Raw genomic sequence first — 27,719 nt, forward strand, 5'->3', positions numbered from 1 at the left:
GTTCATCATTCTCATCCAGCAGATGGTCATGTTTCAAGGCACACTGAAGCTGTAGGACAGGAGGGGCAGAAATGCCTATCCAGAAATGCTGTGATTTTCTATGTGGAGAAGATAACTCTTATTAAGAAATTGCTGTTACAACAGAGCCCACTCAGCTTAAACCTGGCCTTGTGTTCTTCTAGGAAATTTTTGCTTCTGATCTAACTCAGAGTTGTCACATCAAGGTCTTAAAGGTAATGTTCTGCTGTGTTTTGTGCTATGTAGTTTTAATCCATGAGCATATGAAAATTGGATCTATCCTGCCCCGGTAGTTCCTAAATTTGTGTTAGTAGTAGGTGTGTCCCATGTCACAGGGGCATGTCTTTGAGACATCTCCCTCAGGTTATTCTGTGCACCTTTCTGATGCAGTCTTGGATAAACTTGAGTCAGTGGGAGCTTTGTGTCAGGCTTGGATAAGGCCATGAGCACATTGTACATTGCACAGTGACACAGTACAGACACACCAGTGGCACACAAGTGGTCAGTGCTTCTGAGTGCATTGCTGGTTCCTCCTGACAAGCTTTTTTAAAATTTGATTTGCTGCCAGATTTCTATAATAATAAATATGTCAGTAATGTGTTTATGCACCTGTTTTCAAAAGGGTGATAAGTATTTGTTCTAGAAGTATTTTAGGATTTTGGTGGTGTCTGAGTGTGGTGGTTTCTCACCATTTTGATCTCTCTTATGCTAACTGAGGGCTCAGTCAACCTTTTTCTGTGGGGACTTGTCATAATTTACTGATAATTTTGTAGACCAAGAAAATTATACTCTCAGCAAGCATGCACACAATTCACTCTAATACAAATCTTTAGGTCTCTAAGAAACATTTACTGCTGCCTCTTTATAAATATCTGTTTTGCATTTGGCGTTACTATTTTTTTTAAAAAAGATCTTAACACAACATTTATTTTCTGCTCTTTACCTGTGTAATCGCTTTTCCAGACCTTTTGCCCCTACCTGTTCTGCCTGATCTCTTCAAAGTTTGCCCCATTGCCAAGTGTGTGCTTTGGTCCCTCACCAGCTGGTGCTGTTGTGCTCCCCAGCCTGGACATGCTGTGATACCATTGGCTCCCACTTAATGGATTTTGAGGCACATTTGCACCTTCCTTCAAAAAGACAGGAGATGGTTGTAGAGCAATAGTGAACAAAAGCTTGCTTTATTATGCATTTATGTTTGCAGAGGGGACAAGGGATGTGTAGTTTTGTGACAAAAACTACAGCTGGTCCTAATGCTCCTTGACTTAAAAAACCTACCAAAAAAATGCCTTAAACCCCCTTTGTAAACCTTGACAAAATGGGAAATCCATCTCTGTAAGCACAGAAATTCCTTAGTAAGTGGCCTGTATTTAATATCTGTAGTCATAATTCGTTCATGTGTCTTGTTACCTGCTGCAGCAGTAACATCCGAGATCCCTCATGCTACCTGGAACTAGCTGTTGCCTTTAGAGTTTTGGCTATAATCTGGCTCTCAATTTCTTGCTTCACAAGCTGGTTTAGGGGAAGACATGTCGTAGTTTGTGCCATAGAGCAATGGTAGCTATCTAAGAAGCCCATATTGGGGAAGGGAATAAATAATTCATCATGGATCACATTATAAAGCAGTAGGAGGAACAAGAGAGAGGCAAAATGACATAGGGATCTCTAGGGAGAATGTCCTGTTAAGGAGTTCCAAGAAAAAAGCCAAAATTACATACAACCTCTGTAAGCTGAAGAGAAGAAATGCCACTTGTAAGTGAATAAAATGCATTTAACTATTCCTTTAGATTAAGTAATGTTGCTGTGAGGAAATCAGCAGCTGTATACCATTGGTGCCAGCAAAGCCCAGGGTTGAAGGAAGTTGCAATGAGATGTAAGTGTCCCATGGTGTTTGGCATTCTGCCCACAGAGATATTATGGCTTCTGTTCCCAGCTGGCAGTGTCCCAGCTCTGCAATTATGTAATCACGCTTGCTCCTGCTTTTACGCAGTTCTCATACTTAACTTGCAGGATAAAGTGAAGAATCCTATCAGGTTTAATTCTGAATTAAACCTATCAGGTTTAATTCACAGTTGCCCCCAGGAGCCCTGCCTCCTAGAGTGAGCCTGTTCTTGCTGACATTATAGCTGGTATCCCTTTTTCTCTGTTGTCACAAGGAGTCCTGAGCAGACCTGGATTCAGGAGTCTACCACCTGAATTTTGTGCAAATTATCTGGGCATGCACATTCAGGTGCTTATGAGTATGTGGATGTGAGGGTGTGAGTGAATGAGATTGGTTCTAAATTAAAATGAAACTGCCCTTTCACTGCCTGAATTTATGGCTTGCTATGTTGCTGCTGTTGATTATGTAGGAAATAAGGGCAAAGAGATAGAGCCAGTGCCTTTTAACATTTGAAAGGATGGACCCAGTCTAAAGAGAATATTAAGGGAAGGTGGGGAGAAAAAGCTAGATGCAAGTATTTTTAGCAATGTATCTGATGCCTTCTTCCACAAACTGTTCAAGACCAAGTTGGATGGTGCCCTGGCAACCTCATTGAGGAAATGGCATCTCTGACCATGGTAGGGGTGTTGGAATTAGATGATCCTTAAAGTTCCTTCCAACCCAGACCATTTGATGATTCTATGATTCTGGAAGACTTAAAATACCAGTCCAGGGTTTAGGGGCATGTTAATTTATCTGTGGCCTCTATTAAGGATTTTTATGCTTAATTTAAATTGAGGGATCTGATGGCTTGCTCAGGAAGAGTGACACAGAGTGGGTTTGGCTTGACTTTCAGAGACGTCATAGAAATTGCAGGCAGAAGAGAATGAAGAGACATTCTGTCCCCACTCCTGTCTCTCCAGTGCATTTTATCTTTGTAGATTACTGATATTTCCTTGACCTGAAACTTGATTGCTCAGTATTGAGTGAAGGAGCAGCCTTATCTGTCATGGTCGAGGATATTGACGTTTGATTGGCACAATCTTAGCTCTAGCCAAAGTCCTGTGCCACCCTGTCCTCAACCCAGCAAAGCCAATCAGGGTCAGCCTTTGGTTCTAAAGTCCTGGTCAAAGGAGTTCCCTCTGGAAGGGAGACTGCTTCCCTCCTCTCCTCTCTCCTAGCTTAATACTGAGCTACTAATAAAAGCAGACTGGAAGATGTCAGTAAACATGCTCATCTGATTCACTTCACAGCGTTAACACGAGTAATATGCATGTCTTTACACTCAAAGAGGAGCAGTAAACAAAAGAAAGAAAAAATGTTTACAATTTGTTGAAATGAAGTGCATCGGCAAAAGTGCCAATTACATACTTTGCAGAACAAATCCAGCAGGAACTCTTAATTACAAAGGCTATCTCTTAAAGTGAAGCTGTGCCAAAATCTCTTTAGCCATGCTGGAATTAGGTTGCCTCAAAGTGAACCAAGGCAGAACTTCAAAGGAGGTATCTCCCAGTTAATTATGGCTGCAGGGAGGGAAGAGTGTCCCAAAAAAGTAAGTAAAATTTGCACCTTCCATTTTCCCTCAATATTTATTGACTATATTTTTCTTTTCCTGTATCACAACTAGAGTCTTTCAGATTTAAGGTCTTGTAATTAACCCAATCTGTTATTTCAGTTTCTCAACTTGCATTAGAGATTGCATTACTTTTTATTCCATAATGCCTCTCAGATGTACTAACATGCATGTACTCATGGCAGCAGCACATTCAACACAGCTATTGCTGTGTTGAGTTTGTAGTCTGTGTTGAATTTTACTTCCTAGAGTAGGATTGTCCAATCTTTGGTGAGCCAGCTTTCAGTAAAACACCAGCGGCACTAATTCAGTTTGTTGTGGCTGCCTTCCCTTTCTACTGCACAAAGTAGATACAGGGAGTATTCCAGAGGGGAAGAAAGGTTCTGAGTGCAGTCAGATCTGGCTGGAAGTGACATTGCTGGCTTGCCAGGTCATATTCAAGTTGGGCAAGGTGAAGTCTGTTTTAATTGAACAGCATCCTTCAGTGTTTCTGCTGTTCATCTGTTCTGGTTCATGGGTGGGACTTTGCAGTGTCTGGGGTTGAAGAGCTGTGCTCTTCCCTGCAGCTCCAAAACTGTGCTAGTGACAGGATAAACTCACAAGGGAGCTCTTATATCCTCAGGCTATTTCTGAGTGTAATATTTTGTTTGTGTGAAAAGCTGCAGGTAACTTAGTGAACAAAATATCCTACCTACACACATCTGCAAATGCTTTTAACAGAAACCTGTCTCCAGTGTTCTCAATTCTGTCTCAGACTGGGATCCTCCAACAGTGTGAGACTGGACTGGACTCTGTGCACACTTTGTGCCTAGGGGAGATAACCAAAGTTTGTATTTAAGTAACAGAATTTTAAAACAAGCTATTGACTTTACATCAAAGAAAGGATTAAGGTTTTATTCTTGCTTCCCTTCCAAAGGACTCCAAGGAATGCATGCAAATTCAGACCAATTGATCAGCTTGACTTTTGCAAAATCAGCGCTTGATGGGTGTTCAACCAGATCCCAATTTATACCCTGTTTTGAGTATTACTAGTTATTGACAATATGTTTTCTTACATTTTGATGCCATGTTGTTTTGAACATCATAGGATACTTGAAGTACAGAATCATAGATTCATGGAATGGTTGGGTTGGAAGGCACCTCAAGGATATTCCTAGTTCCAACCCCCTGCATGGGCAAGGTCACGTTCCATTAGACCAGAGCAACTTAATTTTATGGAAGTGTTCTGTGAAGGTTGGAAGACAGAGGCTGGGAGGGGTGTTTTTAGTGTGTAATTCATTGTTTTCTGGTTTGGTTTCTTTTTAAATCTAAATTACTTTTTATTGGCCATTATAGTTTTGTGATCTAGTTTTATGGATTTATAGCATACATGTTTTATCAGGTAGTTTAGTGGCTTAATTTTCAAATGTACTATAAGGGAGGTGTGATAGCTTTAACAACCCTTAAAAGGTATTTGAGGGGAATTTTATAGCAAACTGCTGTGATCTCATAAACCAAGACTGGACTGAGGGAGTTGAACAAGAGATTTCTAGGTGCGACACAGAACACCACTGCTGTTTTAAGGAGATAGCATTTTTCCCTGAGTCCTTGCTGAAAACTCTTTACTTTGCTTTGGCAACTACTTTATTTTTCCAAGCCCTTCATTACTGCCTTCTTTTTTGTTACCATCTCTTCTGGAATTAATTTTCTTGCCGTTCCTTAGCTGATTTCTTGCAGTTAGTATTGCTTATACAACTTCCTATCCAGCATAAGCTGCTCCAGGTATCTTTGCTCACCAAAACATTTCTGCTGCTTTTTCTCTAAAAGCAGTAATAAACAATTGCTCAATTTAGTCTGTGCTCAATTTAGAGTCCCAAGAAGGTGCCAGACTAGGCAGTAAACTAAAGCTTCAGTGCAGTATCATGTCTCTGAGATGTCAGCACTGGGAAGTGGTGCCTGTTGAGGTGGTTTCCTGAAGCTCTATCTTCCAAGAGTGTTTTATCTATCTCTTCACAAAGTACATTTTGAGTTACTAGCTTCATGTGTCAGCACTTCAACAACATTGGAAAATCTCATCACTCTGCAACAGGGTGAGGTCAGAAAGTATGATTGTAAGTTTTGCAGGATGAGAAACAACTGTCAGGATATGGATCCTGCCACACATTGCACTCCTTGTCTTTTATTCTTCCACTGCTGACTTAATATGGCAGATTTTCCAAAGTGAAAATCTGCTCAAACCAGCCCCTAATATGAGGTGAGAATTTGCCTTCTCTAACATCCTAACATCTAACTTGCCCATAGGGAAGCAGCAAGTAGTGGAAATTCTGTACTGGTTTCTGCAGTCAGAATGCTGGATTGCAGCTGTTTATCAAATCTTTGGAGACGGCTTCCACTGTGATAAGACCTTAAATTTATTTAGTCCTATGTCAAACTTCATAGTTATTTACAGCAATCACAGAATCACAGAATGGCTTGGGTTATGGAAGGAACCTTAAAGATGATCTAGTTCCAATCCCTGTCATAAGCAGGGACACCCTCCACCAGACCAGGTTTCTCAGAGCTCCACCCAGCCTGGCCTTGAACACTGCCAGGGATGGGGCATCCACAGCTTCTCTGGGAACCCTGTGCCAGCGCCTCACCACCCTCACAGTAAGGAACTTAATAATATTTCCAAGTACCACACATCATGATTGTTAATGTATTACATCATGGGCTGTGATTTTTTTTGTTTGTTTTTCATTTAAATTCTCAGACTCTTCCTACACTTTTAAAAGCCCATGTAAAATGTGGGGCTGATGTAAGGTGCTGTAGCTTCATGATAGTCAGGGGTCTGTTTTGAGGTGTGAGGGAATGTGTTATTCATAGGTAGCCAGCAAAAATTTCAGGCACTGACTGACATAAAAAAAAATATTTTTGCAGATGTTTTGTAAGCTGCATGAGTAACATTCTTCTTTCAACTTTGTTCACTAATTCTGTAAAAAATTGAGAAAGTAGTATATGACAAAACTAACTATACAGTATTTTTTAAAATCTAATAGGTTCCTTAGTTAACTTAAACTTTTGGTTAGAGGCAAAACTCAGTTCTGATTTTTTTCTGTGTACTACATATTCATGTTCTCTAATGCACATGTAATAGTAGGGACATGCTTATATAATTGCATCATTGCCAAAGCTCTTAATCTGATGTTTAATTTTAAATCCTTGCAGTTCTACAATAGGTGATTTTGAAAGAGCTGGCTGTTAATGTGACCAAGGCTGCATTTTTGTTTTCAAAGAGCAGTCTATTAGATCAGAATTGTGGCTTACTTTAAATATAATCATTTGCATGTTCTTGTTTTCTCAGTTTAGGAAGGTGCTTTCAATAAAATGGGAAATATTTGATAGTGCCAGTTAGACTAAGCAGTGGGGGACAAAAAAGCATTTTCATTCTAGTAGGCTTTCCAAGTGTTATTTAAAACTATTTATCCAGAATTCAGAAGTTCTCTAAAAACAGCTTTGTTTTTCTAAAGCAAGAAAAAATTTGGAAGGTTTGAGAAGAATAGATAAGTGAAAACATACCTGAGAAATGAAACTGAGTTCAGTCTATCTTCCTACACTTATGTTATCTACATTATGGTAAAAGAGTTTTTGTTCCAAATGTTGCCATCCTCCCAGTGTCTTTCATTTCTCCTTGTGATTCCTGATTATGGGATCACTTTTAGACATTTACTGAAGTAAAAATGTAAGGGAGGCACTATTTTTGTTACACATTGCTGGAAGTTGCTTCATTGTTTGGATGGAATTTGCCTAATATTTCTCAGCCGTATAAACATTTGAACAAATATTTATAGTTTCAAATAACTCAGAATCATTTAGCTAATAGAAGAAGAACTTCTTACCAGAAAAAGTTGATTCTTTCCCAGAAGCTTGCGGCAAGGAATGTTACAGATTCCTGAAACACACGTTGGAGATGCACGATCATCACTTGTGCTGCAGGGGCCTTATGGAGACTGGAATTAGTAAATTAAGTCCTTTTTGTCCATGCTTACACACTTTGGATTGTTTCCTAGTTTCAAGAGGAGTAGTAAATGCACATTCCTCTAATTATGCACCCATGTCTTTGAAGCTGTCATTTTTTCAAAAAATATAACCTACAGGCCAAAGACGAGATAAATAGAAAAAGCTGTTATTTTAATCAAGGAATTTCTGTTTGATTTGATATTTTGAAAGGGAAGGAAAGTGAAAAGAAACATGTATGTATCAAATATGTATCAAGCTTTCTCTTTTATTGAAAATCAAACCCCAGTTTTGTCGCTTGGGAAAAAGAATGTGGTGAAAGTTTTTGCTTTTCCTTTAGCTAACAAAGTATTTATCTGTATTGTTTGTGTGTAACCAAACATGTGCCAGACAAAGGATCAGACACAAAGTAAGGTACCTATCACTTCCTGTTTTCTACATATTCCCATAATTTTTAACAGTGGAGTGTTTTTCAGAACAGAAGTTTTCTGAGTGCCCTTGATGAAGGGTAAATATTTGACTAAGAGTTTGTTTCTCTTAGTGTGGGTGGGATGTAAGAAAGTTCACATTTGGGAGTGGATAAAAAATCCAAAAGGGCCAGTCATCAGTAATTTGGGCAGAGCATGGAGATTGGGAGGTGAGTGTGAGAGGAAATGGGAGAGACAGGTGGAGACAATGTTGGGCAAAACTGATGAGATGAGATCTTGTGCCTTGGCAGTGTGAGCCAGTGAAGAATTCTGGAGCAGCCCCAGCTTGAAAGATTCAAGAGGACATTTTGTGTCAGAGCAGTGTGGTTCCAGTGTGGAGTGTAGCCAGAGAGCTACTTGTGTTTTCTGGCTTTTTCCACATTCAAAATTACAATTAAAAAAAGGAGAAAGAAATAAAAGAAAAAAACCCTAGTAATTTCCTTTTGCAGACTTCCAGCGAGTAGGAGGTCCAAACACCTTGCTGTTCTTATCAATGTTGATACAATTGTGTCAGCAATTTTGCAGATTTTTTTTTATCTAACAGAATGTTAGATAAGCTTGCTAAGGTGCACCATTTATTGCATTGGAGTTGTAGGCACAGTATAAAGCTGACCTGCATCTAAAAATAGAAGTACCTGGCAGAATGCAAGTGGAAATCTGCGTCATACATTTTTATTTGAACAAAACTAACTGTAAATCAGATATGGGTATAAGAAATGATTTGTCTTAAAATTAGCACAGGGTTCCTGTTTGAAGGACTATATCTGTAAATCGTGTCTGGACATAATGAAAGGTTTATTTTCAAACTGTTGTAAGCAAATGCCGATAATGCTAATGCAGTGCCAAGTATGTAATGCCTTTGAAAAAAAAAAATCTACCTGAAGTTTTTTATCTACTTGAAAAAAGTGAATTAAAACAAAGCACACCTTATTGGTTACTCCCAACATTGTTTCTACATGCTAATAAGGCCACCATTAGCTGAGCTCAAAAGTTTCACGTGGGCAGATGGGGCTGTGCTTTAAAAGTCCTGTACTGTATCACTTAATTACTAAAGAAGATCTATACAGTCATCCTTGTGATATAAGCAGTGACTCGACATAATCTTGCCTTGTGTCAATCCATTAAATATTTATCAGCTAAGCTAGAGGCCTGAGTTCATTTAAAAGCCTGGATGGATGGATGGATGGATGGATACAGACATGGACCCACAAAGAAGATGTGGTATAACGGTGTAAGTTCTGGATTTATAGGAATAAGCTGCTGAGTGCCTGCCCACAGGACTCGCAGCCCTGGTGCAGGAGCCACCCTGCAGTGAGAGCACCGGGTGAGGAGGGCACGCTCAAGGGCAGCTTCTGTGAAATGCTGGGTGTGTGCTGTAAATCCACACCCTGCCTCAGCTCACAGCAACTCATTCAGTAGTCATGTCTTCATATCTTTCTATCAAATAGAATTGGTTTTGGTGAAAGAACAACCGGAACCTTCTTTTTTAATATAATTGTGATGAGCACAGTGAGATTCTGTGCAGAAAAAAACCATCCAGGACCAACTAGATGGTTCATGTGACTGTGCAAGGTTCTGCACACCAGGAAAGTACCTCAGAAAATCTGAGCTTCAGTCAGAAAAAGTTTCCTGAGAATGGGACTGAAGCATCTGGTTGTAAGCTGCTGTTTGTATGTGCACATCTGAAATATAGACCTGATGCATCCTCACAACAGATTGGTGAGAGGCTTGATGTTTACTGTCTCTGGATAAAAAATTTGATGGTCCTCAACCTGCTTGCAGTGACTGTGCACACATTTTAAGGCTGGCCTATAAATGCAGCGTGGCCATGTGTCAAGAATCCCTAGATACTTGAGAGCCCCATTGGAACAGCAGCTACCTCATATTCAGAAAACAAGGAGAAATGGACAAAATACAAAAAGGGAAAAAGAGGGTATGTGTGGGCTGAAGGCCTCAGAAGTTTGGTGACTACTTCCTGACTGCTGGATAATTTGCACATTTTAGTACATAAAGCACTGTAATTATTTTAAAGGTCCAGGCCCTTGACTTATTCATTGCTTTTTCAAAGCCCAACTTTAACTCTGTACCAAGGGGCAGAAACCATAGAAGGTTTTCAATGCTGTTTATTTTTCCTTTGTTTTTTCTGTTTCAGATGAAAACAATGTCTATGACTTAAGATTTCTGATTAAATCTGTGCTTTCCCATTTCCATACTTCTGATGTGACACCATAGGAATATTACCATGCCTTCTTGGCTGGTCCTCCTGTCATTAGACCCAGCTAGGAGTGGTTAGATCTGGGATGGTTAAGAGTGTTAGAGCCCAACTGGAGAAGAAAGAAGCATTTTTCTCTTTGAGTAACTGAAATTGTTTAAGAAGAAGCCGGAGATCCATTATCTATCTTTAAACAGGAGAGGTGGGGAAAAGAGGAATTATATTATGAAGTCTGACTTCAGAGACTCTCTGAAGTGGGTTTCCTGTACTTTTGGGGAGACTAGGAGCTAGTGGAGCATGTGACTGAAGTGAGTATGGATCTTAAGAAGACAGCTTTACCCATTAGTCTTATTACTTATACACGTTGACTACACAGAATGGCTTTTCCTTTTTTATCCCCTTTATTCATTTAGGTCATGCCTGTTCAGCCTGCCTTCAGTCTGTGTATGTCCTACTCTACATATGAAGCAATCTCTTTGTAGTAATTGTTTAAAAGTCATTTTCTAAGAATATTCCACCTATTGAAATTGTTTCCAACAGTGAGAACAGAGAGCAAATGCACAAAATGAGAACACAGATTAAGTGGATTTGTTTTTAAATTGAGTGGAAAATATTTATGGGATTCATTGTTCTCTAACTGTAAAAGCTGCTATTGAATTCCTGTTTGTCTTAAGTAAACACTTATTCCTGGAGCCTTCAAGCAATGTTTTTCTTTATATCAGGTGCACACTTCCAGTGGCAATGTCTTCTACTTAATGACCTGCCAGAGGCCTCATTACACTTTCTCTATTGTCCTAATCATCATGTTAGGGAATATTCTGATACAAGGCTGTGCAGGTCAGCCAGTGTCAGGAATCTTGCCCCATACTTTGACCATTTGGAGTTCATCTTCAAAGTGCTTTGGGGAAATGTACTTTGCTCAGTAAGAACTTAATTTGGCCTATTAAAATTTGCACTGTCTTTGTGCAATCTGAAATGCCTTGTCTGTATTATTGGCACTTCAGAAATCCAGGTTTAATGTTTTCCTCAGAATTGAACCTAAAATGATTCCTTAGTATCAAACCTGTTCATTTGTTGTAGAGGTAGTTTTGATATGTTGGTGGTGTTATGAAAGGCAGTATTTATAGAAAGAGATCATTATATTCTATCAGATCAACAGATCTAGCTTGAAAAACCTCCAGGCTTCATTAAGAAACAGAAATACTTCTTCAGTCTTCAAAAGTTTGTTGCAGCAACAGATTGGTTGAAAAGCATCAAAATATTGCCTCTCTCTATAAAACCATTTAGCTTTTGCTTTGAAAAAGATTAGTGACTTACTTCTGGCTCATGACCTGAGAATATTATAATCTGCTACTCCACAAAATAATAACTCTGACTGAAAGTGGGACTTGTCTGATTTCCCTGGATCAAGAGGGGAGACTGACTTTACTGATAAAATTATTCAGGTGAAATAGTGTAATTTTTGTGAATGTTTCATTAACATCAGGTTTGGGTTCAGCTGTCTTGTTGCTGTCTCAAGGTGCTTTTCAGAAGAAGCCTGAAAGAACCTGAAGTAGTGTGCTGTGTGCTAGCCCAGACCTGTGGGGGTCCAGAAATGAGAACAGAGATGGGAACACAGACCATACTCCTTTCCTGTCTTTCACTTGCACAGGGATTTACCTTCTAAGCCATGGCAAGAAGGCCACTGTTTTTCAGTCTTTGCTGTATTTCTATATTCTTTGTGAGCAGAGCTGCCTCGGAGATGAGCATTAGACAGGTAACAGGAAGAGAGGTGAGCCAGTTTTCCTGTTGCAGAAACCCTACTATGCTGCAGCTCATTCAGCTTTTGCTGCTGTAGCTGGAATAATAAAGCACCCTTTGGCTGAATCTCTTTACTGTCTCCGAAAAAGAAAGACTGGGAAAATAATGCTGCACTCATTCTGCCGTCCTTTCTACCAAGATTAGTGGACAGCATGTGCTGAAAGAGAGTTTGGACCAAAGCAAAGGAGAAACTTGCATAAGAAACTAAATATTGGTTAAACCCTCATCACTTGGTACCTGAATACAGCTGACTATTGAACTTACTTCTGAAACCCATCCAGTACAAATCTCTGCTGAAATATGATCTTTTGGGTGGATTAATTATTCTCTCTGTTAGAAGTTCCTAAATTAAAAATACAAGCAGCCTTTCAATAATCAGGAAACCAGGAAATACTAGAGAATTGCTAGAACTGTTTCAAAGCGAAGAATTTGATTACCCATCACTGTAATAACTTTAACCATTTAAAATACTTTCAAAATCTCTCTTAATTGCTTTCTAAACTTTTTAGGTTACTGTATTTATTAATTTAGCTGAATTCTATACAAATTAATTTAAAAATAAGATGATTAGAGAAGCTTTTTCTTTCTTTCCTGATAGAAACAATAGGGGATCTCAGCCTTATTATAAGGCTTGCTTTGAAAATATCTAATAATTATGAGTGAACAACTTTTAATTGCACATTTATGATGCCTCACCTGGATTTGCTTTTTCCTCTCAAGCCTCATTTGGACCTAAATTAATTAGATGACTAATTAAAGGAAGGCCTTTGATTTGAGATCAGGAAAGCATGTTTGAATGAAGGCTACACCCTCTTCTTTATCTGGCAGCATCCTTGAATATTAGCAGCATGTAATAATCAGGCGTGTCAAGTTATGAGTTGATTCATCTTCTTTAAGTGGTCCCAGAGGAAGAGGTGGAGGATGATCATTCTCCAAAGGAGGCTGGAGAGAGTAAGATGCATAATGTATCCTCAGTTCCTGATGCTTCCTCAGAATATGTAGCTGCTAATATTTAAGTTCTTGAGCTCTGCAACACCCCTGAAGTGCAGACATGAATTAAAAAGTAGGAGTATGAGCAGAAACACAGCTTGTGCAAGAAAATAATGTTACCTGTGTTGAAAAAGCAGTCCAAAATTAGTTCATTTTATAGAGGTAAAACCAAAATCTTTGGCAGACCAGTTGGTGAAGCACTTGCATCTCTTCCACCTGTTTTGTACAGTTGTTTCAGTGAGCATAAACTATCAGTCCCTCCTTTGACTGGTAAATGTAATCTGTGTACTTTTTGTATATTGAGTCCCAAACACCACAAGGTTTATGAATTATTTATTCCAGGAGGGTATTTTCCAGAGCTGCTAACCACTGTTGATCCAAAATCGAATTCATGATTGAAGCTAACAATGTTCTTTAAGTCTGATTTTGAATTGCAATCTAAGTGCAGGTGCAAGTGCATCCTGAAAAGCAGTGCTGTTAAATATAGAGCAGACCCAAAACACAAAGTCATGGCCTTGGTTCCCCATTCTGTAACAGGCTATTTTAGCAACAGTCGAACTGACAGCCCAAGCAAAAGCTTAGTCTGGAGTCCTGTGCCTGTGCCAGTCCCTCATGGTGGTCTTCATACCAGTGATGTGATGTCAGCAGCTCTGGTGCTAGAGAGGGAGAAGGAGCTACAAGTGTGTAGGAGAGATGATGGCAAGCTCCTACCTACCATAAATAAGTAAAGGCTCAAAAACTTCATCACAGGAAGATGGTTAAACATGAAAAAAAAATCACACGTAATTTTGCTAATATTTTGAACCTGTAACTATTGTGATATGAACAAATGATGATAGGATGAAGGCATATGTCAAGGATATCAGAACTGTTGCTGTTAAACAAAGACCTCAGAAGTAAAGCTAAGTCCAGTAATATCCTGTATATGAGGTCAGGATTCAGTTTTCAGGTGATTCAATATGACAGTAAGGTGTAGGCCCTATTTAACAATCATAAAGCAGAGAGAGACAGAGTCTTCTAGCGAGTTTCTTCATTCTTCCAAAGCAAAACTAGCAACTTCTTCATCTTATCTTTAAGATGTTAATTATAAACACAGTAAGGGAACTCTGAAAGCTGACATAGAAATAATTGCTAAGCATCTTTATCAATATTAATGCTATTTGTACTGAGAAAGTGGTACTAAATAGAAATTGCAATTCTAATGCTGATTGTAAAATTGATGGAGGGAGAAGACAGGACCCAACATTCTCTCCTCCTCCAACTTTCCCTGCAAAATTTCAGAACTTGGCCCACATCTGGCTGGCACATTGGGCTATAAAACTTGTGTTCCCAGCTCGAGCTAATGGGCTATGTCTGAATACTCTCAGGTAAGGGAGGCAAAAAGGAGCTTTACTTTGAGGGGTCTGCATTATCCTCATCTGGTTTTGGCAAAAAAATGTATCAGTAGAGGTTAGTGAGGAAATGATTTTTTTTATGGTTGCTGTTTAGTTTGGTTTTGTCTTTCCTGAAATATAACAATCTGAACATGCAGATATCAAGCAGTCTTTTCCAAAGAATACTTGTGCATGTGTATGCAAGCATCTGTGTAGTAAAAATATACTTATTCACGTCCAAAAAACCAAATTGTTTTTTGTGAGCACTGTTTCTATTTACTTAGCAGATGTAAGTTGTATATCCCAAAAATAACAGGAAAATTGGGTCCTCAGATTATAATTTTGTAGTCTTAAATTATTACTAATTTTTCTTTCCTAAATGCAAATGAAATGTTGGGGGTTTTTTCTGCAAGTGAAACAATTCTATATAATACCCACCCTCTAAAGCACAAATAGGAGTGATTGGAATGCTGGAGAATAGCTGGAGAAGCTGATTGTTAAATTCAGGAAACTAATCATTGTATTCTATGGGGTCAGTCTTCATTTCTAGTGTGCACTGATCTGAGAACATGTTATCACTGCAGTGTTGCCCTGTCCTCCCCACACTGGCTGTATGTTCTTACCCTGTAGCTAAATGCTGGTGGGATAATGGCCAGACCAGAGAGACAATCAACAAAAAGCACACAGATTACTTTTACCAGTCACAGGAGGGATTGATAGTTTATGCTCACTGAAACAACTGTACAAAACAGGTGGAAGGGATGTCTAATTGTCCAGTTTCAGATGACTTCTTCTGAGCTCCATTTCATCTTTGTTAAAAACAGTGATTTAGAAGAGATTTCCTACTTTGATAACAGTATTTGTTACTGCACTAATGAAATTAGTAATCAGATTTGATTAATTATACTTTAATTTCATATTTTTCTAAACTTGAAATAATGTGAAAAAGTTTGCAAAGTCAACTGTCCAGAATTATCTCTCATGGCCAACCAGCTGCTGAAATACACTTAATGAGTTCTACAGCTTCTTAAACCAGGTTTGATGAATTATTAGATAACATTGATGTTCCTTGTTCACAGTTGCTCAAGCTCTGTGTTCTTGTTTCCTAAAATGAGTGTTAGTATAATCAACAGCATTATATTTAGGTTAAACCCTACTGCTCAGACTCAGAGATCAGAAGGGGATGTACAAAAAGATACAACTTTGTTGTAGCAGACTGTAGCTGCTTCTGGGCTAGGAGGTGGTTAATAACGTGATATTAACTCTCATTCCTGCAGGCACTCCTCTTCAAAGAAAGTGTGCCGCTTTGAAATAGAAAGTAGCACTGTAGTTTGGACATGGGGAAAGGCTGAAAAAGGTCCTGAGTGCAGGATTGCATCCCAGGGGATGAAGAAAGCTGTGTACTTGGTGGCACAGACTCAAATATTTCTTCATTTCCTCCCTCTCCCCAAGCTGCTCATGTTCTCTCTTCAGCTCTACAATCTGAGTTGGACCTATCCCTGTCCCTTGTGCACCCTGATTGATTTGCCATCTCCTCTGCTCTCTTTAGGAATCTTCAGCCAAGCACAGATGTCACCCTGAGCTCACCATGGAAATCACTACCCAAGCTCTTTGAGATTCCTACCTGTAAATCTCTTCCCCTCCTCAGAAACTGCTCTCCTTTCTGGGCCTCGACAGGTGTCCTTGTTCTGTCTCCCATCAGTGTCTCAAGATCTTTTTACCATTTTGTTTGTTTAGCTGGTTCCTATTGCAGTCTGGATAGCAACTGTGAAATAAAATGCTTTTCCCCCTAACCTTTCCCTCCCTCTCAATTGTAATTTCTTACCCCAGTCCACCCTTCTATTCAAAGCTTTCCTGTTTTCTGTCTCATCTCACACTCTTTACCAACCTTACCAGTACTCCTCTTCAGGTTTGTCTTCCTCCTTTGTCATTCTAGACAATTCATCAGTTTCTAAACCCTAATCTCCTTATCTAGCCAGCCCTGATGACCAGCTATGACTGCAACTTCTCACCCTTGGATAATCAGTTCATGCCAGACTCTAAATCTGTTTCCTCTCCCAGTCTGTTGTGTCCACAGGCTTTTGTTCAGGTGAAATGGCACTCCTGGTGGTGGGCAGTGTCACTGAGGCCATCACAAGATCAGGAGACCAGGTTTCCCCGTTCCTGTCTGCAGTGCTGTTTCCACCTGCTGTCGCTCCTGCCGCTTTGGGCTGATGCAGGCTTTGCAGTGGTGGAGCACAAAGTCTAAGAGTTGTGCTAAGATAAAGCCAGCCCAAATGACTTCATATGTAAAAAAAATTACTGCTTTTTATTGTTGGTGTTTTTAAGAGCTGTTATGTTGTTCTGCTCTTTTTGGAAGTGCTTGTGGTTACAGAAATTCTCCCATCGAGTGCAGACTGTACAAAGGCTATCAGCCTTCAAAAATAGGCTACACTCAGTTTAAACATGATGACAAAAGGGCAGCTGGAGTTGTCAGTAGGGATTTTGACACTTGTTTCAGAAGGGCCAAGAACTGTCCCACAATGCATGGAACTTCTTATTTCCATGCTCATAATGCCCAGAGCAGGGCACTTGACAGCTATCTCCGTAGGTAACCTGCAGATGTGCTTCTCAAGGAATTATTTGAAAAGATAAAAAGCTTCATAAGCTAAAAAACAGCTATGTTAAATCTGCATGTGTAAAAGTTATGCTGCTTCTTTTTTACTTGTAAGTCTTTGTTATATACCATATAATTTCTTAAATAATATGTTACCAGGTCATGTTTTGCTCCCCAACTTTTTGGACTCGATGATGCTTATGGCTCCCTCCCAACTTCAGATATTCTTTAATTCTAGGAAATTCAAGTGCATATTTTAAGAACAGAAATTAATTCAGCTCAGCAGTAGCTCTGGCTTGGTTGATTTTTATACTGTATATAAAAGTTTAGGGAAGTCATATACAGCACCAGTCATCAAAACATGGGAGAAGCTCTCTAATACAAGATGCTATCTTTATTTTGTGAATGAGGCTAACTTAAAAAAAAATGTAAGACTTTCCTCTACCTCTAACACTTCCATGCTAAGAACATTGTACCTATTATTTGTTTGCACTTGGGATTCTGGGAGAAATTATTGAAGGTGAAGAGAAAGAAATCAAGGTCAAAGATCTGTAGGATGCTAATAGAAAGTGGAGGAGAGTTGCAGAGAATTCAAAAAGGCAAGCACCTTTTATGAGAACTGTAGGAGAGTTAAAGAAAGAGCAGAAGGCTGGCAGTGAAGGGAAAGGAAGGCAACATAACTCAGCAGAAGAGCAGGCATCTATGTCAAAGGAAGATGGGAATGCAGCACCTCAGCTGAGGTCATTGCAAACTTTGGCAAGACAGGTTTTGTGAAATTAGATGTTGCATTACATCTGAATGTCACCTAGCATGAGGTAGGGTGTGGCCCAATACCTTTTGTTTAGTAAGTGTAGACATAACAGAAACAAGTTTGAGAAATCCTTTTTCTGGAGTAGCCAACCTTTCACAAACCTGGGGCTGCAGCACTGCCACTGGAGTGGGACCACCCCTTACCCCTTCCTTTGCCTGCTCACCCATGACAGGGATCAACCTGGATGGCTGCTCTGCTGCATCTGGTGGGGTTCTTGGTCTGTGCCACTGCAGCTTCTGGAGGTGCAGGGTGCTTGGCAGGTGCTGTGCAGGGCAGGCTGGGTGCCTGTGCTGGGGTGCAGAACTGCAGCACCACGGGCTCCAGCCCCACCACTCTCCTGCATGGGGGCAGGGGCACCTCTCACACCCATTGTCTCCTCTGGGGAACCTGTGCATAACCTGGCTCTCCTTATTACTGAACACCCTCTTGATTTATGTATGTAAACACTTTCTGGAAAGAACAAAGCTTAAAAAAGCAAATACAGAGAAAAAAACAGTGCTTGGTTGTCATCAGCTGTTTTACAGAAATTCATGGTTAGGCAAAATGATTGCATTATTTCTATGGCAACTGATTTGCTCTTTCTAGTAGGAATATGCAGGTTTTCAGTGCATCTCTGGATGTTATAACCAAGGTAGGGTGAACAGAGCTGAGTGTGAACAAGGTTTGTGTGATCCAGTTTGCCTGTGGGGAAGTAAATCTTTGACTATCAGCCAGCATAGGTGATATCAGATGGTCACAGGCGATGCAGTTTCAAATGTAAATACATAGTGGAGATGAATTAAAACTCTACCAGCTACAGGAAAAGGGTGTTTGTACACATACCTATTGTCAGCCACTGCTGTCATATTCTTCAATGTAAACACATTTGCTTGACATGGGAAAGGTCTGGTAGTAGGAATGTGTAAGGTAAATAATGGAGGAGAAACCGTAGGACAAAACAAATAGATATAAAAATTATTCTTTAATTTTTGCAATGTTTTTTCTTCCACATTATAGCATAATTTATATTTCTCACCTGAGAATGTCTGTGATTTAAAAGCCATTAAAATTTATCTTCTAATTACAAGCATAGTAGAATGAATACAGAAAATTAAAAATTGATTTGTATGCAGATTTGACCACAGCATTCAGTTCTGAAGTAAAAAAAATATCTTGAAAAAACTTCTTTCTCTGCCCTTAAATTCCTTTTATTCCCAACTTTTTTTTTAGTTTGGCAGGTTGTCAGACACAGTTATAAGTACGCTCAAACCAGAATTTGATTATTACCAGCTGCTTAATTTCATTGTATGGGGAAAAATATTCAAGCTCTTAATGATGGACAGAGAGGCTTTGTGTGCCATTCAAGTTTTTAACTGAGGATCATTTACCTGAAAATGGTCAATTCAAACACTTACTGGCTTTTTCATCTTCTAGTCTCTTTGTCCAACATTAAGTATTTTCTATGTACTAGATGTTTCAACTTAATCTAAAATTATGGGTTTGATGATAAGTTATTTGGTCAAGTTCACAAACTGCTGCTGCGCAAATCAGAAGAGACAATAAATAAAAATTTCCTCTTACATCTATACTAAAATTTTCCTCAATTGTTGCATTTATGGAGCTCAACACTTTCTTGAATGTATTTCAGGATTATAGTGCATGTTCTCAGGCACTGAGACCATAAAAACTATCTTCACAACTAAGCAACGAGGTCTGGCAGATGCAGTCTCTGGTTTAGAGGAGAAAGCAGAGTGGATGGCAGTCTCTAACTTATTAATAAACTAGTGCCAGTGCCAATGCTTCCTTCTCCACCAGGGACAAATCACCCAGTATTTTGCTGGTTCTCCTTTCCTGTGTTTTTAAGAGACTGTTTCATCTTGTCTTTCTGGAGCAGGTCCAGGCCTACAGATGGAAAATACATCTATTATATTCTAATATTTATGTTGAGATAGCTTTTCTATAGGCCAGCTGATTTATCTCTACTCTAGTGAGAGCTGTTTACTTTGAGTGAGGAAATTAAACTGCAGCCTTTCACTAGCTCCTCTTTCCTGCAATGTCTGCTATGCAAACCAATGCTCGCTAGTTTGTACTCCCTCAACTTTCTCAATTTTCCAAAATAAGACCTATACTTTAGGCATCCTGAGCATGCAGCACTTAATTGGTCAAAATTGCAAGTACCTGCAGTGCTGGGTATTATACCAATTTAAAACCTGCTGTTTGTTTGTTGTTGTTCTCAAAGTAGCTTCTTGCAAAGGCTGTTTTATCCTGAGCTGTCTCTCTTGATATTTTTTCCTTCTGAAGGAGGAAGCTCCAGCTCTTCCCTGAGAAATCAGTGGGTGGGGAGATGGTGTTGCTGCCTGAAAACCATGCCTTTTGATCAATGGCCCAGGAATCAAGACAGCTGGGGCCAATTCTATGCCAGCTTGTACCTGAACATGTCTGGTCAAGGCACACTACCTGCAAACTTCACAGCAGGTATTATTCATTTACTTGGACTCACTCTTCCCAAACTAGGAGCTAGGCTGAGGTGCTGGATTGTATGACTTTCCTTTCCTTGTAGAATGTGATGCTGCTTGTTTCTTTAATATTCAAAGAAGCATGTGGCTGGTGCTAAAAATAGTAATGAATAATCATGGCTTTACAGCCAAAGAAAACAAAGGGAGAACCTGGGAACCCAGAATATGTAAGTCTTCTTATTTGGCTGGTGTTTGCTTAGCCTTTTTATTTTGTCTATCTTTTTTGCAATCAAATAAAACTTTAATAGACAGGTTTTCATCTAAGCTGACTCTCTCTGGGAGGCTAACAAGCTTTCCAAACAAAACAATTTTTTTAATGAGATCATAAAGCTGTCTCCTCAGGAATGAAGCAAGGTTAGATGTTCAAGGCTTAGTCTGCAGGATCTGACATTTTCAGAGGCCAGAAAAACCTGAGGCTTCTCAGCTTTTGTCTTTGTGGTTGAGTGCCATCTCCTCTGGAGGCATTTGGTCATTCAGATACTACAAAGTAGAAGTAGGGCTGAGGTGAAAAATTATGTTCTGGCACTCCTTTTTCATGTTCTTTTCCCATTGTGTGAAATGTGGGAGGTCCAGCAACATCACTCTTCTGCTGGAGCTCTACTTCAGCTCCATCTGTTTTGTTGGCTATGAGGTTAATAATACAGAGGAGAAAACACAAAAGCAAAACAAGTTGTTCTTAGCAAAGTCTTCTAGGCATGAGTGTTATAAATGAGGGTGAAAATTTACTACCTGTGTTTGGTGAAAATCTTAACAAGTGAATAGCAGAGCATAGAGCCACAGAAAAGGAGAGAGATGGTTCTACAGGAGTTTTGTGCTGAAGTGCAAGTGTATGGAGTCCACATTACAGTATTTAACACTGTCAGTGCCTCAGAGGTTAAGCCTCTTGTCAGCTAATTATGAGCATCCTCTGTGGCTCTGGAAATTGCACAACTGCCAGGTGTAACTCTGGAGCCCTGCTGCCCATGCAACAGAGGTCTGGAGATCTGTTCCTCACAGCCTGCAATCCCATCCCTGCCTTTTCTCTTACAAGGATAACTTTTATTTTAATTGTTAATTTTTTTAAATGTAACTCTTTCATATTATGTATTATGTATTATACATATATGTATATTATTGTTACTATACAGCTTTATTAGATATTTTAATTATATTTAGAGATGTGAAAACTGCTGGTTATCAACCACATGAACAGCTAAGAGAATAAGGGACACTGAAGAAGTACTCTGAAACATGCATGGTGGTGGTTCCTCATGTATGCCTGTAACTTGTCTGTTCTTGGCAGAAGATGAGTGTTTGTCATACTAAAATTAAGCCTTTGGTAATGTCAAAAACAGTCTCATTAGATGTGTGTGGAATTTGGGCTTCTAAGTCACAGAGGATGGGCCTGCCCCAGACACCGAGCGATGGCACAAGAAAGACTTGAATAGCGCCAGCTCAAGCTCATCTATTCATAAAGAGTGCTTTTACACAGAGCTGTGTGTTTGGAGCCAAAATCAAGGCAGCTGCACTACAGGAATGCTGCACCCCATCATGTACTACCTGTTAGTTCAGACACTGCCTAGCACTGGTGTGGTGGCATCACCAACCGCTCTGAACTTCTGCTCTATCCCAGCAGTTCATGGAGACCAACATGAGCAATGCAAGCAAGGCACCTGAGACATGCTGCTGTTCAGCAGCTGGTAAAAATATCTATTCAAAGCCTAAATGTTACATCTGGAATAAAGGAAACTGCTTTAGAAGGCAGTTGAATTTTGAGGGTAGTTAAAAATAAGCATAAAAGAATTTTGCAACATATGCATAGATCCAGAGCAACAGGTACAGGTCCTTAAAAGCATATGAACTTCTTTCAGGTTCTTTTAGAAATACCAGAAATTAACCACAGAAAATTCAACCTATAAACCTGAGCTAGAGCAAACAGTGAAACTGGGCTACCCTTTACATTGACCAGGAGCCTGTTTATTTTTTAAAAACTTAAAGGTTGCACTATTGCAGAAAGATGAACACGGTGGAATTAGAACAGAAACTCACATTTTAGGGTGTCTTTATTTTAAATTTAGTCTTCCTCTCACTTTCTTGAGTTGAGGGGATATTGGTTAGGTTTGGCTTGAGTTTGGATCTTTAACTGTATAGAAATGTAATTCTCTGATTAAAAGGGAAAGAAACATTATTTTTAAAAGGAACATCTAATTTATCCTTTTTTTTCTCTTTCAGTCATGGGAAGCTGGCTTGTAATCTCCCCGTTCCTCGCGTGCTGTTTGTCTCCAGAGGCAAAGTTGAGGTTTCTGTAGTATGTACAATCAACAGTCAGATGAGAGTTCCTGAGTATTTAGCCTGTTCAAATATCCCATGACATTTCTTTCCTGAACTGTGTAAATGAAAAGTCAACATCCAATATTTCTTCACCCTGCTGAAAAGTGCTGATGTTTGCCAAGCACTCTGCATCATCCTAGCTGAGCTCTCCAGGAGAAATCAGTGTGGCTCGATGCCCTAATGTGGCCACAGTGCAGGGCACCCAGAGAGTATGGCTGCTGTAGGATGGGATTGTGTCCAGACTAACTACAATGTCCTCTCTGCAGCACTACTTGCAAGGTGCTGTTGCACGGTTTCAGTTCTGGAACTGGTTTGGCAGTAGGCTAAAAAACCTAAATATTGACTCCACTGAACACATAAATACGTCTCAGACCTCTGCGAAGGTCATTTGTAGACACTGAGTTCAGACTGTGGCCTAGCCTACATCCTAACTGGAGCCATGGTGTGTATTTACACCCCTTTACTTTTCCTCTTCTTGAGTGATCATCTCCTAATATTCACAGCGCTCCTCTTTTCCTGCGCTCTGGCCTTACTCCACTGCCTTTGCTCAGGAAGCCCCATCTTGCCAAGGAGAAGACTCACCACTGTTGTGTCCAAAGTCATCAGGTCCTTAACCTAGTCCAGTGGACAGGGAAGATACTTATCATTCCCTTCTGGGAGCTCAAGATACCAGAGTTCTTGTCCTGATATAACCCATCTGTCAGCAGAGGTCACAGTGTACTGGTTAAGTTCAGAAAATGAGTTTAGGGAAAGAATTCAAATAAGTGCTTTTGTAAGCTGCCTCTTCAATTAGCAGAGAAAAAAAGCTGTTTTTGTAGGAGTGCTGTGGTATGTTGTTACCTTCTGAACACCTTCTGGAAAAGCCGGTCCCTCGCTGTTGATTGTGAAGGACTAAAAACTAAAAATAAAGGTTTTACAGAGAGGCTGCATTTTTCTAAAGAGGGAAAGTTAAGATCAGCACTAGAAAGTCAATGTACTGTCTTGTTGGTCTGTGTCACTAGTAATACCAGCTGTTAATAATGCCATTAAGTTCTATAGATCTCTGAATTGTTTGATAATACTCGTCACATCTATAAGTACTTTTTACTTTTTCTTGGTAATTGCTTGCTATTGTTACAGTCACTGCTAGATCTAATCAAGTTTAAACATCTGAATTATAAAAATATAAGAGCAGTAGTCTAGAGAAAAGGGAATTTTAATGTAAACTAATGCTCAAAGAAAGGTGTCATTGTCATGTGACTTTGCTTTTGTGTCTGAAATATATGGCAAGCAACAGCATGAGGGAGGTGTTTCCATAGGAGCATCTCTTAAAAGTGTTGTCCTCAAATTACTCCTGTGAGTCAGTAGAAGAGACATGTTTAAGGAAATGATCAAAATTGGAAATGGCTTTGTACATCTGTTTATTTTGGGCTATTTAAAAGCACAGTAAGCTTTGTATTTAAATACCTTCTTCATATGGTACTGTAATTATTTGCTATACCCATTATTTTTCTCCTCCCTTCCTTGCCTTCTTTGAACTTCTAACTTTTAAACTTTCATTTATTATGACCTTTTTTTTGTTTTCCTATAGATGTTTGGGTTAAAAAAAAACCACCTTTGCTGTGGCTTGCTATTATTAAAATGAAGAATTGTAGACATGGATCCTCGGTATCCTCAAAGAGTGATACACATCTGATATGGGCAACCATTTTCTGATCACAAGATTAATAAAAAAAAATACATTTCTAATTTATTATGTTTCATTTGTAGTCTTACTGACTAGGCAAACTGGTATTTGGTGTCAAACATAAAAAGTTGATACTCTGATTACTATTGAAATTTTTGGTCACTTCTTATTGTATGAAGGGCAACCAGGTTAGCTAAATGAGGGGCATCTTCAGGCCCCTGACAGATGGCTGTCTCTGCTCCAAAGCCAGTTCTGCTGCACAGTTGCTTGGGTTTTCAACTCCTAATCTTTTCAAGTGAAAATTATCTCAAGTAGCTCCTGATCCCAGTAGTTGTTCTTCCAGTGACCCCATCCATAGGTGTTTGCATGGACAGCCATGGCTAGAAGAGAATGTACAATCCAGCCTTACTGGGAGATACCCATGAACTAAATTTCTGGGCTCACATCCCACAAATCTTGACTCTTTTTTGAACAACACAGCAATTTTCCATCCAAGAACCTTTCCTTCAGAAGCTTTATTGCTATAAAAAGTATGAATCACAAAGGGTTCTGATGAATCAGCATTCTCTAATAAGTGGAAGGTCCCAAACACCTACCTCCACCTCTAACCTCCTTTCCTGACTCCTTGGGTTTTAAGGAATACTTCAGAAAGGCAGCTTGAGTGATCTGTTCTCGTTTCTCTTGAAGTATTCAAATGACAAACCCCTGAATATATGGCCAATAAGACACTGAATTATGTTGTTCCATCAAGCTGTGATGATCATCTTTATGTACTTAATTTCCATTCCAATTTCCTGATTAGCTTTATTGCTGAATACAAGTCCATGTTTACTGTGCTGGCCTTCTACAAAATCTAAGTAATAAATTACACAAGATGTTTTGAATCAAATGTGGAAAACCCAAAGTTAATTGAAAGGGCTTAAGGGTAGGGGGATTTAGAGTATTTTCCTTCTTCTCAGAATTTCTGAGAGCTGACATACTGCTTTTCCTATCCAGTGACTTCTGTATGAGACAAGGATCAAGTTGTGCTGGCAAGCCTGAGCAAGATTCCAGGAAAGGTGAGAGCTATGAGCTTTTTCACCTTCTGGTTTTATATTCAAGGTCTATGGAGTATTTTCCTCCTCCTTGGAGGAGGAAAGGCCTCTGCTGTGACCTTTTCATTTCAGGGTGGGTGTAGAAGTCCTGTGGCTGCAGGTTTAGCAGCCATCCTGAGCTGGCTCTGGTTGCTGTGACTTTGTGAGCAGTGTCCTGATCTGAGCACACACCTTCCAGAGGTGTGGCTGTGTGACTTGGCACAAGATGAAGGCTGCACCAGCTGAAGGCTACGCAGATGCTCTGAGTGACACACTTCAATAAAACTTCTCTGCTGTCAGGTAGGAAAGTATTATGTACTGCAATGACTAAAAGCAAGCCCCATTTTTCTTCTCAGGCATTTTTTCCCCAGGAAACACTGTTTTTTATGCAATTGCATTGGGTGAATACTGATGAGTTCCATGCTGCACATGCAATCCCAAATACAGTGTGCTCTTACATGCTATTGTGTGATGTAATGACAGCTGAGGTGATGACATGCTCTGTAAGGCAGTTCTTACCTTCAAGGTCTACTTAAAGAAAGGGGATTTAAGAATAGATTTTTTATAAAGTATTGCTATGTTCAAAAGCCTAGAACCTCAAAGGGCTCCTGAGTATAAAACAATAAATCCTTCATACAAGCTTTTTCTGTCTGTGAAAATGAGGTCTTTAAATAGCAGATAGTTTGTCTTTGCTTATACCCCTAGACAGAGAAGATCTACTCCAGGATGTGCTTTGGGTAATTGCATTTGTTAAACATGCCTCAAATGGTCTCTTCCTTTCTTTACCACTAAAAGGAACGCGGGTATGTGGGTATCTGTGTCCTGTTGATCACCAGGTCTATGGTGCATATTGGAGGGGAAAAAGAAAAAGAGATTTCTCTTCCAGGGGGAAAACACAGGGCAGTAATTAGGGCCAGAAGTGTGGGAATATATAGACCACACCTGAAATGGCTACAGAACATATAGGATGGGGAGGCTGGTCATTTGGGAGAAGAAATTCTGTAATAAAGGTCAGAGGGAATGTAGGTCAGATGGCTTAAATGGCTGCCAGCCCAGGAGGGAGATAATGAGATGGGAAATAGCAAATGCAGCATGTTATCCATGAAAGAAGGGAGAAAATGGTGACCAAAACAAGGCAGGTGTACAAGGCCTCAGAAAAAAAATTGAGACAAGAACTGTGGACATATAGAGGTTGACAAAACAGAAAGCTGGGTGCAGGTGGGGTGTGTTAACCTATAAATGTTTTGAATAAAAACATCTGTTGTCTAGTCTTGCTGAATTCTTTGTGTTCCTGTGAAACTGTGAATGTATTTTCAGAAAAAAAGTAATACTAAATCTGCAGAAGTATTGGTGTGAGGAGTGTGATGCTGGTGAAGAAGTATCTGGCAGACATTTATCAGTCACTTGGTATTGGTCCTGAGTATCATACCAAAAAAACACATGAGGACTTCGATACTAGAAATCAGTATAAATATATATACTCACACAAAATGAGTGGATGGCAAGAGTATTAGCAGTCAACCATTGTTTGCTTTAGCCAGAGAAAGGAGAGTGCTTTAGGAGAAGAGTAGTAGGGAGAGCAGCAGGGAGGGTAGTTTATCCAGCTATTTCTGCCTCCCTGCCTTTCGTAGCGTGGAGGGAGTCATGTCCCAGTGCTAGAAACTCTGTTGTAGCCCTAATGCCACATTTTAGCTCCTTGAATCTCAGGCCAAGGCTAAAATTCTTTTAGTGAAACTTGTTCTGCCTGATGGGGTTAATATTGTGGCAGAAATGGCATTAGCATCCAGACTATTCTACTTTAGAACAGAAAAAATAAAGATAAGATAGGGGTTATCTCGCAAAACATATCTTGCAATTCCTGCAAACCAAAGCCCACAAAAAACCCTGTGCATTTTCTTATCTGTGAAGAATTTACTGTATCGCCAGGATCTACGGACTAGACTAAGCATGTGCAAGTTACACCCTGAACCTCCAGGCCTGTGAGCTTTCGTTTCTACTGGCAAATTGTAAACCCTCTGAGGAGGATGAGAGCTGCACATCTCACCCTGTTCTTTAGAGCTGGTGCATGTTTCCGTGTGGCAGCAGACCGCAGCACATCTGGATTTGCCGGTGGCTGGGGGTGAGGACAACTCCAACACTAACAGCAGAGAGCACCCCAGCCTCCTTCCTTCCCCACCATCCCTTCTGCATGCCTGGCCGTGCAGAGCACAGTTTGCACACTGTGAGTGCAGAGCACAGTTTGCACACTGTGAGTGCAGAGCAGTTTGCACACTGTCCTTGCAGAGCACAGTTTGCACACTATGAGTGCAGAGCAGTTTGCACACTGAGTGCAGAGCAGTTTGCACACTGTGAGTGCAGAACACAGTTTACACTGTGAGTGCAGAGCAGTTTGCACACTGTGAGTGCAGAGCACAGTTTGCACACTGTGAGTGCAGAGCAGTT

At 39.9% G+C, this 27,719-nt stretch overlaps 1 protein-coding gene across 1 annotated transcript in view; it reads left to right on the forward strand.

The window, feature by feature from the left end:
• Window positions 1-6,025: 6,025 nt before the first annotated feature.
• The window catches only part of SLC34A2 (solute carrier family 34 member 2), a 53,127-nt gene continuing 31,433 nt past the window's right edge, over window positions 6,026-27,719 (forward strand). Inside the window, exon 1 of the mRNA XM_086890149.1 lies at window positions 6,026-6,137. The gene's annotated coding sequence lies outside the window, so the exon portion shown is untranslated. The remainder of the gene's footprint in view (window positions 6,138-27,719) is intronic.

The sequence above is a fragment of the Cyanistes caeruleus genome, chromosome 5, assembly GCF_971803275.1.
Source record: "Cyanistes caeruleus chromosome 5, bCyaCae1.hap1.1, whole genome shotgun sequence".
Classification (NCBI taxonomy): Eukaryota; Metazoa; Chordata; class Aves; order Passeriformes; family Paridae; genus Cyanistes; species Cyanistes caeruleus.